At 42.9% G+C, this 17,232-nt stretch overlaps 1 protein-coding gene across 3 annotated transcripts in view; it reads left to right on the top strand.

Moving 5' to 3' along the window:
- The window catches only part of ARHGAP32 (Rho GTPase activating protein 32), a 247,763-nt gene that overhangs the window by 18,741 nt on the left and 211,790 nt on the right, over positions 1-17,232 (top strand). The window contains exon 2 of one of the 3 annotated variants that reach the window (XM_053269519.1): positions 4,516-4,624. The exons of the other annotated variants lie outside the window; for them this stretch is intronic. The gene's annotated coding sequence lies outside the window, so the exon portion shown is untranslated. The remainder of the gene's footprint in view (positions 1-4,515; positions 4,625-17,232) is intronic. 3 annotated transcript variants of the gene reach the window in all.

Genomic DNA, 17,232 nt, shown 5'->3' with positions numbered 1-17,232 from the left:
CATTAAACAACTTTTAGAACCACCCTCTTCAGAATGTAAAAAATGTCTGTTGGCGCTGACAGTGAAGCAAAAGCTAGGGAGCAGGGCTGCAGAAATCCACTAGTCTACTAGTCTATGACAAGTGAAAAATGATGCCTGATGAGTGAAAAAAGTCCTGTTGAGCAATGTACCAACATAGCTTGACGAGTAAAATATTTTGTTTGGCTGACAAACTGAGCCAACATTTCTTCACTCCTGCTAGAGAGTGTTCTGCATGTTGGGCTTTTTAGTGCCGCACCATGGAAACCTTAGTGGTCTTCTCAACAAATTATTTGATTATTGGGTTGTGCTTTATTTCTTATGAGAATCAAAATAAATCTCTTCATAAGCAAACTGCTTGTTACCTTACTGCATTCCTAAAATAGAGAAAACCATCCAGAAAGAGGTCACTACTGAATGTTGAATATACAAATTTCAGAGGTCCAGAAAGTGACCAAACATTACAAAGATGCATGTACTGAGCACTTTCTAAATGCTTTTTTTGCACAAATAACACCAATAGGAAAAGGTTTGCCTGCACAAAAACTGTAAACAAGCACTTGGAGGGTTTACTAAAGAGGCAGTGTTGAAAATGCTGCTGTTGTCTATGGTGGATCCAAACCGGAGTTTGCATAGCAGAATGTGAGAAGATAGCACAATGCCATAAGAATGCTAATCTCGCAGACTACATTAAGTGGATGAGTTTGAGTGTAAAGGAGAAGATTTTACAAAGGTACATATACACTTGTTAGCTGTGAAGTTTTTCATCTTCAGAAGCAGCTCTCTGAATTTTGAATCTGGACGTTTGAGCAGCATTAAAAGAATAGCACTCTGGTTCTTTGCGTTTGGCTTCCAACCTCTCCACCTCCACTGCCCTCCAATATTTAAAATATTAAAATTATGAATCTAATTAAAAGCCTGGGTGAATAAATGTGTCTGTAGTGCCATTTTAAAAGTTGTCAGAGATGGGGAGGCTCTTATTTGAGTAGGGAGCACGTTCCAAAGTCCAGGGGCAGCAACAGAGAAGGCCCATTCCCGAGTGGCCGTCAAATGAGTTGGTGGCAGGCGAACCTCTCCAGATGATCTTAACAAGCAGTGGGGCTCATGGTGAAGAAGACGTTCTCTTAAATACCCAGCTTTATGGCTGGATAAGAATGGAATATATCCCAACTGTAACTGTGTCTGGGTTATAACCAAAGGAAATTTAGTTATGATTGAAGCCTATTAAAATGGGAAGGAGAGCAGGTCTTGTGGTAGCAAGTATGAATGTTTGCTAAGCAGGGTCTGCCTTGGTTTGTGTCTGGATGGGAGACTATATGCGAGTGCTGTAAGATATTCCTCTTAAGGGATGGGGTCATAGCTCAGTGGAAGAGTGCTTCCATGCAGAAAGTCCCCAGCTTACTCCCTGGCATCTCCAAGTAGAGCTGAGAGAGACTCCTGTCTGTAATCTTGGAGAAGCTGCTGCCCGTCAGTGTAGAAAATACTGAGCTAGATGGACCAATGACTGGACTCGGTATAAATCAGCTTCCTGTGTTGCTAACTGAACTTGACTCATTGATTTCAGTAATGCTTAGTCATGGCTAACTTTGGATGCAACCCTATGTTCCTAATTGAATTGGACAGTAATACAACTATATATTAGTTTGACTGGTAGGTCTGTGACTGTAACCGTTTCTCACCATTTATTGTTTACAGCTTTTTGGCATTCGTCCTTCTTGTTCCTCTATCAGTTATACTACATGCTTTAAAAAACAACAACCCAAACTTAACATTTTCAATGGAATCGATAATGCCTTGGCATATATAAACTACCTTTTCAGTCATGAAAACAAATGTATTTGGCGATGGCTGGGCTCTTTATTCGTAAAATCTTGCTGAAACGCAAATACTCGTGCTGCATAGGGTCTGTAGTATGAATCTGGAAAGCATCGGGAAAAATCTTTGAAAAGCTACCAAAGACAGAGCCATTGACATTATTGGCCACCTAATCCGTTCAGTATGGTGAGTGTTGGGCCTTTAAAGTCCTGTCAAATGTGTTATGAAAGCTCTATCACTGAAACATTTCACCCAAGATAGGAATTTGTTAAAATGGCAGTATTGTGAAATGTAGCACTCCAGTCCTGAAAGTGGTCCTGTGTTGTGCACAAGATCAGAGGCAGATTCTGTTGCTCAGGGTTTTATGGCATCATATTAAGTATTGATACGTTCCTTCAGAAGTACAAAGCTTTAAGACCAGCCGTGGTTGCATTGTTCTGTTTAAGCCATATTTCTGTTGTAGCAGGGAATTTGGGGCAATGTTCAACAGACTTGCAAATCCTTCAGCCTAGCTGCTCCCGGCTGCTATTGTTCATATGGTGGCATATTTTTCTTCTTCCAGTTATTGAATAAGAACAGTGCTGTCATTGGCTAAATAACAATTGTGTGCCTGTTCCGTCAATAAGAGGCTTTCTTCGTTTCATGCGGAACAGCAAGGATTTCAGCGTTGCCTTCGATGTCCTCTCGTCCTGTGCTGCCCAGACTGAGCACAAGCCTTTTGAAGGGACAATTTAATACACTTTCTGTTTGCAGTGAGATCTGGTGGCTTAGGCTTAAACCTCTTATTACAGTGATCTTCAGTATTTTTCAAGTGTGCGGGGGGGGGGGCACTTTGGCAAAAATAAAATAAAAATCACTGTGAGAGCCATTCCCTGCTGTGCTGGCCTCTGCATAGCACCCCTGCCAACTGGGCAGAGAGGCACCTTTTTAATGTGGTGGTTTTCTTTCCTTTAGCAGGGGGAGAGCCGCCGCCCCTATCCACCCCCAGCACAGTACCCTCCAGTGACTGTTGCTGGTGTCTATCTTATGTTTCTGTTTAGCTTGTGAGCCCTTTGGGAAAAGGGATCCACCTTTATTTATTTATTTCTCTATGTAAACCACTTTGGAAATCTTCATTGAAAAGCGGCATATTTGTTGGTTGCATCGTACTGTGCTTTTCTCAGGGCTGGGAGGGCCCTTTGAGAGAGAGAGAGAGAGAGAGAGAGAGAGAGAGAGAGAGAGAGAGAGAGTGCCCTCCCTTAAGAGCTCTGGGAGGAAAGCACTGGAAAGGGCTCAATTTCCCCGCACTCCAGGCACACCTTTTGAAGATGGGGCAGAGGCTCAAGAGAACTTGGTTTCCCTCTCCCAGCACTGGGCAAAGTGCAGGACTGCGCAACGGGAGTGGTTATCTTTGCATGGTGCCAGGGAGACTGTGCAGAGTAGCTCGCTTTGGCAGCGGCTTCGCACAGGCCAAACAAGCCATTAGTCAGGGGGCCATACTTAAGGTTGATTCGGGCCACTACTGGCCCCATGAGCCTTTCAGTGGAGAACATTGCCTTATTAGTTCCACTCGTTTTTAATTTGCTCTAATTTTGTGTCTGATATGGTATGTGCCCAGAGCCCCCGTGAAAGGGAAGAATACAAGTGCAAACCCAAGCTCCTTCAGTGGTATCCCCCAGCTGCCTGGGTCTCTAGCGATGGGCTGGGCTTGGTGGGGCTTCCAGGGACCTTCCGTCCACTCTTGTTTTAAAAAGACAAGAGTATGAAGCCCTTTTACTTATGGAGGTATTGGGAAGATTGGGCGGAGAGCACTCTACCCAGTTAGTTGCTAAGCAATTGCGTAAACCTGCTCCTCGCTTCCACTCCCATTGCCAATGAGCGTGGAAGTGTTGGGATGATGGGTGAACAATTCCGAGCTTGGTCCTTATTTGAAACTAACATGATTGAATTTTAGAGCTGGAAGGGACGTTGGAGGTCTTAGTCCTGCAACCTGCCAACAGCACAGAATGGCTTCAGCATGCCTGATGGATGCCTGAGCAGCTGCTGACCAGCTTTTATAGTTGGGAAATTCTTCCTGATGCCTAGCCTGAATCTGCTTCCTTGTAAATCTTAGTTTTTGCACCTCGGTTTTGAAGGAGACTCGTATTGATTTTTACACTGGAGAAGGGTGTTGTATCTCTAACTTCCTATCTGCCCCTATGCATAGGATTTTGGCAGAGAGCTTGCTCCTTTTAATGGTTTGAAGTTGGATGAAATTTGGATCTCTCCAAACCCTTCTTAGTTTCAAGCTTTTATAGGACTGACCGCATTTTAAATTAAGAACTTTGCCGAGATCTGACAACCTAGGGAAGAATTTGGGTAAGTGTTACGCAGGTATTTTTTTTTCTTCTTTAAAGCAGGCCTGCTCAACTTTGGCCCTCCAGCTGTTATTAGACTACAACTCCCATAATCCCCAGCCACAGTGGCCAATAGCTAGGGGTTATGGAAGTTGTAGGCCAAGGTCTGCAGGAGAGCTGAAGCTGAGCAGCCCTGCTTTAAAGTAAGTGTGTGTGTGTGTGTGTGTGTGTGAGAGAGGGAGGGAGGGAGGGAGGGGTGGGTGTGTGGGAGGGGTGGGTGGGTGGGTGGGGAGAGAGAGTATATTACAACAATGCAATTTCAGAGGCTCTCCAAATGACTGATTGGGGCTGTGGTGTTGTCATGCAGAGGCTGCAGGGAACAATGCTGCACGGAGGCTGCCAGGAACAGTTCCGCAGTTTCAATCAGCCATTGGGAGAGTGGCTGGCGCTGGTGGAAAAGCAGCGGGAACAAGCAGGTAAGCAGCTCCTTGCCTGCTTTTTAAGGGAACCGCTCCGTCGCCTCGTTGAGTCGATTCGTACGATTCGTACGCCAGCGCCCAAGCCAGTTCAGCACTTCCCAGAGGTGGCCCCAAACCGGCTCCTGCAAACCCTACAATCCTGTGTTCAATCTCTCTTGTATCTGGAGTTCAGACTTGATTAATTATGGTTAGGTGTGAATTATTCTTTCCTGGTTTTACTGAAATGTAGATGTTTGACTGGATTGTTCACAAGAACATTTTAAAGGAAACTTCGGACAACTGATGTCTGGATTCTCTGGAAATAGTTTAAATTCAGTTGGGGGTCTTCTGCTGCTATTATGATATGGTGTGAAGCAGAACACTAAATAGGCCCTGCATTTATCCACTAATGCAAGGAAAATAAACATGCATTAATTCTGTAAAGCTCTTTTCAATTTGGTTGGAATGTGCATTTTTTTTTTTTTTGGAAGATGGATTTGGTTTCTTTGGTTTTTTTAGATCCCAAAGATTGCAGATGAAATATAGCCTTTTTTTTTTTTTTTGCAATGAGAGCTGGGTTTTAATGGTACTATAAATGAAGTGATGATTGCTATCTATCATGTACAGTGCCCATTATTTTAAAGTCTTTAATATTGGCCTATGCATAATTGAACGAAATGAGGTCTATTCAATTTCATTAGCCCCAGACAACCACAGGGTGGTGAATATAATGTCTGTCAGGAAAGAGACTTGTCAGCTGGAAGAATGTGTGATTTGGTGGCTCTCAGTACAGCGCACTTGTGATTTCTCTTACAAACAGGATTTAAGTCACCCTTTTGCTGAGTAATCCTTGAAACATTCTGAGATCTGGTCCGTTCACTTTGGGACCTTGATGTCTGCTGTAACAAACCACATGAATCGTATCTCTTTTAAAGGAGGGGAAAAACCAAGGGAGCAGTTTTAGGGCACTTAGCAATAATTGCAGTGTTTGATCTGCTCTTGAATGGGTAATGGATTTGAGCATGTTGAAAGAACATGTTAGGAACACTTATGTGTCAGAACATCTAGCTCAGTATTGTCTACACCAGGCCTGCTCCACCTAGCCCCCCCCCCCAGCTGTTTTCGGACTACAACTCCTATAATTCCCAGCCACAGTGGCCAATAGCCGGGGATTATGGGAGTTGTAGGCCAACATCTTCAGGAGGGCCAAAGTTGAGCAGCCCTGGTCTACAATGACTCTCTAGAGCGGCTCTCCAAGGTTTCAAGCAGGAGTCTCTCCCAGCCCTACCTGGAGATGCTGCCAGGGATTAAACCTGGGACTTTCTGCATGGAAGCAGATGCTCTCCCACTTAGCTCTGGTCTCACTGATGAGGCTTCAGTTCTTGGTACTGAACTGCCATGGTACTAACAGCGTTGGCAGATTAGCTTACATTTTCCTTCAACTCTGATTTTGCAGAAGGATGCTGTGAATGCAGACTGAAAGCTACAGTCAATGCAAGAGTGGGGCATTGACTACCTCTCACAGTCGCTTGGTTTCTGGCTTTTTCAACTTGTGACGCAACCACCGAGTGAACAGAGACTAGTTTTCATTCCTAAGCTAGTTCCTTAAGTTGTCATGGAGAAAAGAGGGTTAGTGGGGGTGTTCTTGGACCGAGGGGAGCGGAGTGGAGGAAGCTGCTGCGGTGTGTGTTTATTCGCATTGTTGGACTCTTTTCTTCTGGTAAATTGGATTGTGGCAAAATCAGGCTTATTAATAAAAGGAGGTCTTGGATTCTGTGGAAAACTCTCTCCCCTTAGGGAGGGTGCTAGCCCTGAGAGAGAGTAGAGCAAATGAGTATATTGTTCCTAATGCCCTTGAAAATCCGTAGGCCAGGGGTTCTCAAACTTGGGTCTCCATATGCTGTTGAACTAAGATTCCAGTCATTCTTAGCCATAATGGCCAAAGGCCATTGTGGCTGGGAATGATGGGAATCGTAGTTTGACAGTATCTGGGGACCCAAGTTTGAGAACGCCTGCCTGTCCAAGGCCATAAATCTATATATTCAGTCATAGTAGCATCTCTGCTTGGTCCATGTTGTCTCCACGATCACTGGAGCTATGAATTACTGGTACTTTGAATATTCCTTCTGAAAACCTAGAGCTCTTTGCATTGAAGGTAAAGTGGTAAAGTCAAGTTGATTTTGACTCCTGGTACCCACAGATCCCTTTGCATTATGTATCGTTTAAAAAAGAGCTGATGAGTTTTAGGCATCATATTTTCAGATTGCAAAGAACCATTTGAGAGTGCTCCCAAACAGCACCCCTCCTTCTAAAGGCATTAAAATTCCAGCTTAAAAATGGGATTTGTCACACACGTTCAGTATCTTTTTTTTAACTGCAGATGTTATACAAGCTTTTCTTTGGCAAGCTGTGTGTGTGTGTGTGTGTGTGTGTGTTGTAGGTTAGGGGTAATACCAAATGACCAACCCCTGTTCTTTTCACTTGGTTTGGGAGCTTTATCCACAAGAGATTTCACTGTTGTTGAAAACCATTCTTTTCTAAGGGAATAAAAATAGCAACAGGGATTAATTTTGGTTGTGCTTACTGAAGTATGTAATGTTCCAGCTGAATTTTATTTTGGCGATTCTCCCCAGCATTTAGCAGGTATGCTGGGGAGAACTATTCCTGATGGTGGAAGGTATCCTGTCACAGGCCACATGTAAGAACAGCTGCCCTGTTGCTTCATGAAAGTAAGTGTGTGAGTGAGAGATTGATTGATTGATTGTGATTACATGGAGGAGACACCACTGTGATCCGGATTGCATGTAGAGAAGACAACCTGTGACCTTTTGGATTACAGCACCTCCAAAAACTGCTGCCACAAATACAGAAATGGCTTTGGAATGCCTCATTGTGAGAGCCTGGTTCATCTTGAGGATTTTGCACGCACTTCTTGCCAAGGACCTTCACATGCTTGGTGTGAGTAGAGCGGGTGTGAACAATGGAGGTGTGGTGACTCTGCCACACTGTGAATTGTAATAACGACTGTCTAAGCTGGTGATCTCCACTATTTGTCAGCCATCACATTCTCTGAGACGGGGCCAATTAAAATAGAGCAGGCTAGTTCCCGTAGATAGGATAGCTATCTGTCAAGCTCCAGTACTGGTCTTATTTTGCTCCATACTGGCAGTACTTGGGAAGAGCTCTTGCTGTAATCGTCCTTCTTGGTCTCATTCAGGCTAGTTCTGCTTTTCTCTCCTTTCCTATTCTGTGTGTACAAGGTTGAGAAGGGAGGTGTGTGTTTGTGTGTGTGTGTGTGTGTTTGTGTGCGTGCATGTTTCTTTCCATTTGGGCTTGTTCTTAATTTTCTGCCTCCGAACATGGAGGCTTCCCAAGTGGGGGATATGTTGGTGGGTTTCCTCTCTGAGGGTCCCACATTCTATTATTTCACTAAAAGGAGCCCTCCGGCACTTGGAAAAGCACAGCACTGTGTAGTGGGAACAGCCACCTCCACACTGTGCCAGCGGGGTTGTGCAGAGTATTCGGCTTTGGCTGAAGCCTCACACAGGCCCAGTAAACAATTAATCAGGGAGCAGCATTTAGGGTTGTTGGGGGGCCTTACATTGAACACCACTGACCTATAGACTATACTGGAGCACAGTCATCCTTTGCCAACCATGGTTTTACCGATTGTGGTATTGAGTATATGTGGATAAGAAATTGACAGGTTTTGCCAACCGTGAACCAAGTATCTGTGGTTGGCAAGGGTTTTTTTTAGTGATGGGGTGTGGAGAGTTTCCAGCAATTTTGGGGGGATTCAATCTGCTCATTTTTCTTGGTGATGCTTGGCGATATTACAATTTTTTTGTGATTTTTTAAAAAAAGCATTTTTAAAAAAATTTTCTCCATTTTATTTTTAGGTGGGGTTTTTTTTTTGTCGTTATGGTTCTCCTACCCCCCTGTTTCCCATGGACTTTAACGCCTCGCCAACCGTGAATTTGCCAACCCCTTTCATTGAGGACCATTTCAAATGTAATTGAGGGCTGCCGATTATAAAGGACCACCTCCAAAGTTATGCTTGCTTGTGCAGCAACAGCACTCTTTGTGGCTGTTAGACAGTAGTCCTAACCGTCCAGTCTACCTTAAGGAATCTCTTCCTGATCAGACAGAATTTCTGCGTGTGAAGCATGGCTTAAGTGATGCCGCCAGTAACACCAAGTCTGTCTGTAGTGGCTCCAATAGAGTGGAGGCTACAGATAAATCCTGGTGCAGCACCAAAGATAAAGACCGAAGATGTCATTCCACAGACTAGTGGCTGTAAGTCATGACCTTGGGGATGCTGAAGAACGCATGCTGAGCCAGTTGCATGTTTAATACAGTCAAACATCCAGTCCTGTTAAAAAGACTGTAATGCTTCCTTACCATTGATCAACTTTTATTCAGTGAAAATGTCATGATAGCCCGTTTCAGGAGATGGTGCCAAGCCACTCATTGTTACTAACTGTCCTCAAAGTAGGTGCCTTCAAGAAACCTTTTAACCTCCTGTACAAGCGGTTTAACATGTTACCATTTGACGCTAATAAAGATCACCTGGAGGGGTGGATCTCTTGCTTCAGAGTAACACCCTGTGCTCTGTAGGCAGTGACCTGCCAGAATGCCTCCCCAAGCCCTATTCACTTGCCACGTTCCTTGCAAGAAAAAAAGCATGCCGAAAGGACTGGATTGGAAAGCTGTTGGAGTAGTCACCGTTACGGGCTTTGCTTTTTGGCCACTCTTTCCATAGATATCTCAGGCTGATTCCCCGCACAAAAGGTACATTGTGGAGAACTTGGTTAAGTCTCTCCTACAGCTGGAACGATTACTGAAAAATACAGCAATACCCAAACAACCTCCCACATTCTGGACTAGGACTCTTGAGACTCGCTGAGCTTCCGTGGCCTGTGACAGCATCTGAACAGTACCAGCACTGTATCATGAACCACAATAATTAGCTGTGATTTTTAGATGAATCCAAATCCTGTTGGTTGTGTTAAAATATTTCCCTCTTCCTCTCCCTCTCCTTCTAGCTGGGCTCTAAAACCAAAGTGAGCACCTTTGTGGGAAAGGCTAGCCTGGGGAGCAGGGATTCCCAGAGATTGACTACAATTCCCATGATCCCCAGCTGAAGGCCACTGCAGTGGGGGATGATGGGAACTGTAGTCAACAACCTCTGGAAATCCCCATTATAGGGAACACTGCTGGGGAGGTATACATTTTGCAGGAGAGAATTAGCCGGCAGGCAAGTAGTTAAGCAGCCATCAAGTTTCCCTGCAGGTCTCACTCTTTCTCTGTTTGCCAAGATAGTATCGGGTTCTACCGGTTAGTCAAGTAGTTGCTGGGGACATCTCTTAAACTAAAAACAGACAAGAGGCTAAAAACTGTATCTGGGGATTTTTTTTTTTTTTTTTAGAGGGGGCGGAGAATCTTTGTGTCAACTTGCTCATGTCTGTATTGTACAGAGACTTGAGGAACCTGAGACACAACTGGTTCTATACATGCTATAGATCATTTGGGGAGTACCATGGGCTCCTACTTTACCACTAGACTCCCTCATTTCTTGCATGCTTGCAAATATTGAGTTTTGACATGCTGCGTCACTTGCTTAATCTTTTTCCTCCTCAGCTAATGTGTGCTTCTGACAGGGCTAGATTGTGCCAGAAGGGGAAGGAGCTGGCAGGCCAATATTGTCCATCAGGATCAAGTGGTAAAGCTTTTCTGGATGTGTCACTGGACTGTAGGTAGGGGAGATGGTGGTTTTGCATGCACTCCCACGGAAAACCTAGAAAACTAGCATGTTGTGGAAAGAGCATATAGGAACATAGGAAACTGCCATATACTGAGTCAGACCATTGGTCTATCTAGCTCAGTATTGTCTTCACAGACTGGCAGCGGCTTCTCCACGGTTGCAGGCAGGAATCTCTCTCAGCCCTATCTTGGGGATGCTGCCAGGGAGGGAACTTGAATCCTTCTGCTCTTCCCAGAGCGGCTTCATCCCCTGCATGGAATATCTTGCAGTGCTCACACATCAAGTCTCCCATTCAGATGCAACCAGGGCAGACCCTGCTTAGCTATGGGGACAAGTCATGCTTGCTACCACAAGGCAAGCTCTCCTCTTCCTCCAAGGGGTCTAGAGAGCAGTGTGCGTGGTAATATTTACCCTCATGACAATCCTGTGAGGTAGGTTAGGCGGAGAGTTGGATGACTGGCCCAGAGTCACCCAGTGAGTCTTATGTTTGAATGGGGATTTGAACTTTGGTCTCCCTGGTCCTAGTCTTAAACCATACTGGCTCTCATTCAAACATGGTATCCTAATCTGCAGCTTGAAGTGGTACAATGCTAAATAGCATGTATTGCTTGGTTCTGTTGATTTTTATAATCTAGAAAGTCTATTTCCCCTTTTTTATTCTTCTTGTAACACTGTTTATTTGTTCATTCATTCATTCATTCATTCATTCAATATCTATACCATCTTCCAAAAATGGCTCAGGGAGGATTACAGTTAAAACTGAGGAACTAACATTGCTCAAGTTTCATCTGATTTTAGTATGTGGAAGCATCTAATGTTTCTTTGCCAATCAAGTGAAGATGCAGAGTGTAATATGGTATTTGCTAATACAGTATTAATGTATGTAAGAAGCTTATTGAAGTCGTTTTACTGGTTCACTATAAGCCGGCGTAAATTCAGATTTTAAGATGATTCAGCAGCTTCAGTGAAATCCTTTTGCTTAAGTGGCAGGAATTAACTTTTCAAAACAACATTTTTGATGTTTAATAAGAATTTCTGGATACCTTAATCCTGCACAAAATAAATGAAGCACATGGCTGGATTACTTTTCTTCTTTTGTCTCTAATAGTTTGAACTGACACAGAGGAGAAAATCAACAGCGCAGAACGTAGAATGGTGTCTTTCTGATTTGATCCATATTACTATTGTGCATGGCAGAGATAAGCTTATAATGTACAATTTTTATTTTTCCAAAGGATCTTTGTGCAGTTTGATTGTTTTGAGTTCGCCTGTTTTGAGTTTTGTGGTTGCTGCTGGTTCATTTGGCTACTGGGAATGGGCCTTTTCCAGTGCTCCTCCAAGGCTTTGGAATGCGCTCCCTAATAGAATTAGAGTCTTCTCATCTTGGGTTGCTTTTTAAGAAACAGATGGGAGTGGACCCGAGATTGGGAAGCCCTGTTTCAAACAAATCTAAAACGATTTTAACGTTTTAATTGGTGTTTGGTTGTGCTTTTGAATGTTGGTATGTTATGTAAACTGGCCAGAGATGCATATGTTGGGCAGCAGAGAAATATGCAAACTAATCCAGTAAAGGTCAACCAACACTAATATTAGCAAAACATTTCCCACCAATTCCTTCAAATTGATTAGCTTTGAATCACCAACTCAAACTTGGCACAACAGCCAAGTTATTTCTTCCCATTAGAGACGTTTGCTCATTCCAGTTATTGGTGTTTCCTTTTTAGAAATTTAGAAATTACTTTTTAAAAACTACATTGATGCAACCCAAACACCTGAAAAGCTGAAAGGGATTTTTGTCCATAATTGTATTTATGGAATTACTCTAAATATAGAGGATATATAGGGAGGTAAAACGAGGTAGGACTGTATTTACCTGAATGGTCTACTCTGAACTTAAGACGACCCCCTTTAAAAATACAGGTTATACCTGTATTTGTCCCAAAGGAAGAGGACTCAATGTAAGATGACCCCCCCCTTCCAATTTCTAACATCAAAGAACTTGGGGGGAAAAACTAGTCATGGATTCAGGTAAATAATGGTAATTCAAAATTGGGGTATTATGTATGTTTTGGAACGGAGTTAGTTTCGTAGCTGGGTTTTTTGGGGGGACGTTTCTGCAAAAGATGAAAAATAAGTATGGGGGAAAAGTGGTTTTTCAGCCTTTTATATCAGCCTGCCAGGTGCTTGATAAGTGACTCAGCTCTGTGCAGATCAGGCACATTGCAACAGCTGGAAGTTTATTGGGCCCATATTCTGGTGGGCCTTGTTCCAGTTTGGTGGGTCATATATCTGGAGGCCTTTGCTGCTCTGGCTGTAAAGATGTCGTGTGCGTTGATATGTTGTTGCTTTGCTTAGTCACGCCAATAACTCCTCAACTCTTCTTTACAAAAAACGCATACCTAAGAATGGGACATGCTGTTCTTCTCCAAAAGCATATTTTAATGCTGGTTCTTTGGAGTTGGAAATATGTTTGCAGACCTGGGCAAGAGGACTAGAATGACAATACCCAGTTTGATACGTAGGAGAGCATTTTGCATGGCACGATTTAACATGCTTCTATTGGCGCTGTTGGGGGGCAAATATAAAAGTCCATATGAGCTGCACCTGCCCCTATAGATCAGGAGCAGTGGGAACTATGGGACACATTTTACTTTACTGTATTTTCTGTAATGAGCCCCTTAATAAATTAGTTACTCCCTTTTTATCACAATCGCCAAGACAGTCTGAGGAATTTTATGTTTCGATTCTACAGGGAGGAGAGCTGGTTTTGTGGAAGCAAGCATGAATTTTGCTCAACAGGGTCTGGCCTGGTTTGCATTTGAATGGGAGACTACATGTGAGGAATGTAATATATTCCCCTCGGGATGGGACCACTCTGGGAAGAGCACCTACCTGCTTGCATGCAGAAGGTTCCAAGTCACCTTCCAGACATCTCCAAGATAGGGCTCAGAGAGACTCCTTCCTACAACCTTGGAGAAGCCACTACCAGGTGGTGTAGAGTCAGTACTGGGCTAGATAGACCAAGGGTCTGACTTGGTATAAGGCAGCTTCCTGTGTTCCTACTCTCTCACAAGCATGCACCTATGCCTTATAGTGTTGCTAAACTTCGTGCCATAGCATGCGGAATTTGTCACAAAGGCTCCATCCATTTTGTAGACAGATGTCCTTTAGTGAGACACAACAAATAAGCTTATGGTAAATGTTTCTTTTCTGGGCTTGATTATGAGTATAATGTGTGTTGTGGAGAAAAGTGTGCTTATAGAGAATTTGAAGTAAAGCAGGTTGGGAAGTAGAAATCTTGAAGTGACTAAGATTTTGATTTCCTTAGTATAAATTGTATGCAATCTTTTTCTGAAGAGCTTTTTGGCTTTAATTTGGCAAACTGGTAATTGTGGAGCAGGTGTATTGGCCTAATAACTTTTGTTTGTAAAAACGTAGTGCATTTCTGTGTCCTTGTTTTCTCCTTTTCCGGTAGGTGTTCAGAACAGTGTGTCCCTGTGTACTTTAAATCGACAACAAGATTTTAAAGTGAAAGGGCACCTACGGTTATGCAGTTGAGCCTGATCTTAATGTAAATGGCCATTCTTCTTGACTACAAAGAAGGAAAAAGTCAAAGTACTTAAAGTCTGCAGTTCATACCTTACATAACTGATGTGCAACCTTTTATGCCAAGTGCTGGGGGAAAGCCACTTTTGGAAAAACCATCCCTAAGAGATGGGGGTGTAAATGTGTGAGATCATCCTAAAGGGGATAGCATACAATGAGTGTCTCAGAGGATGTTACGTTCAGAGTGAGCAAAAGGCCACAGGGGGAAAGGTCTACAACAATGAACTTGGGAAAGGGAAACAGTACTTGGGTGTTTTATGTACAAATGCTGGAAGTCTCCAAGCCAAGATGGCGGAGCTGAAGTGCTTGGTTGCAATCAAGAACATAGTCATAGTGGAAGTAATGGAAATAGGTGGAATGGAGAAATGCAGGATTATTCCTGGATGGAAATGAGAACAGAAAGGAAATAGAAAAGGGAACCCTGGAGGTGGTGTAGTTCTATACGTCCGAAGGTGGAACACCCAAGAGAACCATACTGCTCCACAGAAATATTGTGGGTGCTAATACTGGGGGAAATGGTGGGCAGCACCAAAAATGAAACTGAAAAAGGAGACCAAAAGGTCAATAGGTGCAAGAAATATTGCTGAACAGTAACTGCTGATAACAGAATATGTATTGAAGGATCCCAATGTGTGTTGAACTGTGGCTCTTCATCAGGGAACTACATAAAAACATGTCTGGTAAATATACAAATTTGCATTAATATACTGAACATGGAGCAAAATCCTTAAAAATAAAGACACTAATTTGAAACACAAGTCCAAAAGTCTAATGGCACATACATTCACAAATAAAGACAGTAATTTGAAACCTGTATCACAAGCAGCTCATTAAATGAAATGTTGAGTAACAAAGACAGTAAAAGCATACCTTTGTGAAATAATGCAGAGATAAATGTTTTTATCTTGTGGTGGTAATACCGGGCCTAAAATGTAATGTCTTACTAGGAACATGCTATTGCCCTCCTGATCAAAATGCAGGGGGCATTTTGCTTAACTGGAGAAAGAAATTAGGGAGGCATCTGTGGGATAAAGTGTTATAATAATGAGTGAGTTCAGTTGACCTCACAGACATTATATAAATTAATACATTACCAAAAAATATGTTGGTAACAGAATAATATTTTTTGGGGGGGCATGACTTCTGATTCCGTTACTGATGTATTTTCCATGTTTGAGACACTTTATATAACTTTTGAGGATTTTGTAAAAAGACAACTTTATAGTAGGGCATGTTCTCTTGCCTTAGGGATGATGATGATCTATTTACACACAGTCTACCAGATGTTATTAACTGGATTTGGTACTTTAATTATTGGGCCCTTTCCAAGAGTCTAGGATAACTAAGGAAAATTAAAGATAGCATCGTAGTATTCATGCTGTCCCGAGTAGTGTGGCATTCTGTAGCTGATATGTTGTAATTTTTAAAAAATATATTATTATTAATTTGATTTCTATACCGCCCTTCCAAAACTGGCTCAGGGCAGTTTACACAGAGAAATAATAAATAAAATAAGATAGCTCCCTGTCCCCAAAGGGCTCACAATCTAAAACGAAACATAAGACACACACCAGCAACAGTCACTGGAAGTACTGTGCTGGGGGTGGATAGGGCCAGTTACTCTCCCCCTGCTAAATAAAGAGAATCACCACGTTAAAAGGTGCCTCTTATATTTACGTATATAAACGTAGATATTATGATACGTATATGATATTAACGTATATAATATTAACTTGAAAATTTGTGTATGGCTACAGTCGTTGAAAATGGTAACATGCCTGATTCTGTTACCCTTGAAATTGCCCACATGTTTGTAGTGGTGGATATAAAAAATGATAATAAAAATGAAAAATATTCCAGTAGGAGAATTTCAGAGCTGTCCAAAAGCTAGAGCCTAGCAGCTGCCCTTAATTTAGTTCACTGTAAAAGCTATTTGTCTCTTGTTCTCCTTTTCCTAGCAAGGTTGGTGAAGCAGAAGCTTAATGACGCCTTGAAGTCAGCATTTTAAGAATGTTTTATCATCATATGCAATGAGCCAGTGGTGATCTAAATCTGTGTCAGCAGGATTCCTTATGGATTCCAGTCACCAGTGCATTTCCTATGTGCTGGAAAATGTTTTTGGTTGACTGTAAGTGCGATAGGAATGAGGTTAAAAATAACTGAGGAAACGAGGGAGGCAACATGATCAATTGCACTTCTCATTTAAAGTCTCCCCTCTCTTTTTCCTCCAAGAGCGAGTTGTGGATGATAGAGAATGAAGGCAGAAGGTAGGATCTTGCTATAGAATTACAAACACCTGTTTGGGATACATGAGTTTCTCATCTTAACTGGTGAATTTCTGAAATAGAAATATAGGAAACTGTTTTGTGCTGAGTCAGACCACTGTTCTAGTTGAGTATTGTCTACACCAGGGATTCTCAATGTTGGGTCCCCAGATGTTATTGGACTTCAACTCCCATAATCCCCAACCAAAGGCCACTGGGGCTGGCGATTATGGGAGTTGAAGTCCAGCAACATCTGGGGACCCAAGGTTGAGAACCCCTGGTCTACACTGACTGGCATACCTGGAGATGCTGCTGGTGATTGAATGTGGGACCTTCTGCAGATGCTCTACTACTGAGCTACAATCCTTCCCAGTAGGTTACATAGGAAGCTGCCTTATACTGAGTCAGACCCTTGGTCCTTCTAGTTCAGTATTGCCTACTTTCCCAGGGTTTCATACAGAAGTCTTTCTCAGCCCTACCTGGAGATGCCAGGGGTTGAACCTGGGATGATCTGCATGGAAGTCAGTTGACCCATCACTGAACAAGTTCTCCTGCTGTTTTTTTAGCCTACTTTCCTCAAGGAAAGTAGGTTTATGAGATCACCTGTGTGCCCCCCACTAACAACTTCGCAATGCATGGACCAATATGAACCAAATTTGGTACATTTGTAGGGACACCTCAATGGCATAGTTTGTGATGTCGTTCTCCAGTGTTCCCAGCAACAGGGATTCCCAGATGATGATGAATACAGCTCCCAGCATCCTCATCTGTAATAGCCTTTGGCTGGGGATTATGGGAGTTGTAGTCAACAGCATCTAGGAATCCCTGTTACAGGGAACACTGCCATCCACCCTGATTCAAGCTGGCAGATTCACAGACGTTTGAGGTACAAATGGGCTAATGTGAACCACCTAACCAGTTAGAACCAAATTTGTTACAGTTCTGGGGACACATAAGTATGGCTCAAGGACATAGGGCCTTGGGATTTCCTT

Source organism: Hemicordylus capensis, chromosome 8 (assembly GCF_027244095.1).
Source record: "Hemicordylus capensis ecotype Gifberg chromosome 8, rHemCap1.1.pri, whole genome shotgun sequence".
In the NCBI taxonomy this organism is placed as follows: Eukaryota; Metazoa; Chordata; class Lepidosauria; order Squamata; family Cordylidae; genus Hemicordylus; species Hemicordylus capensis.
This window is presented reverse-complemented; position numbering and strand designations above follow the sequence as displayed.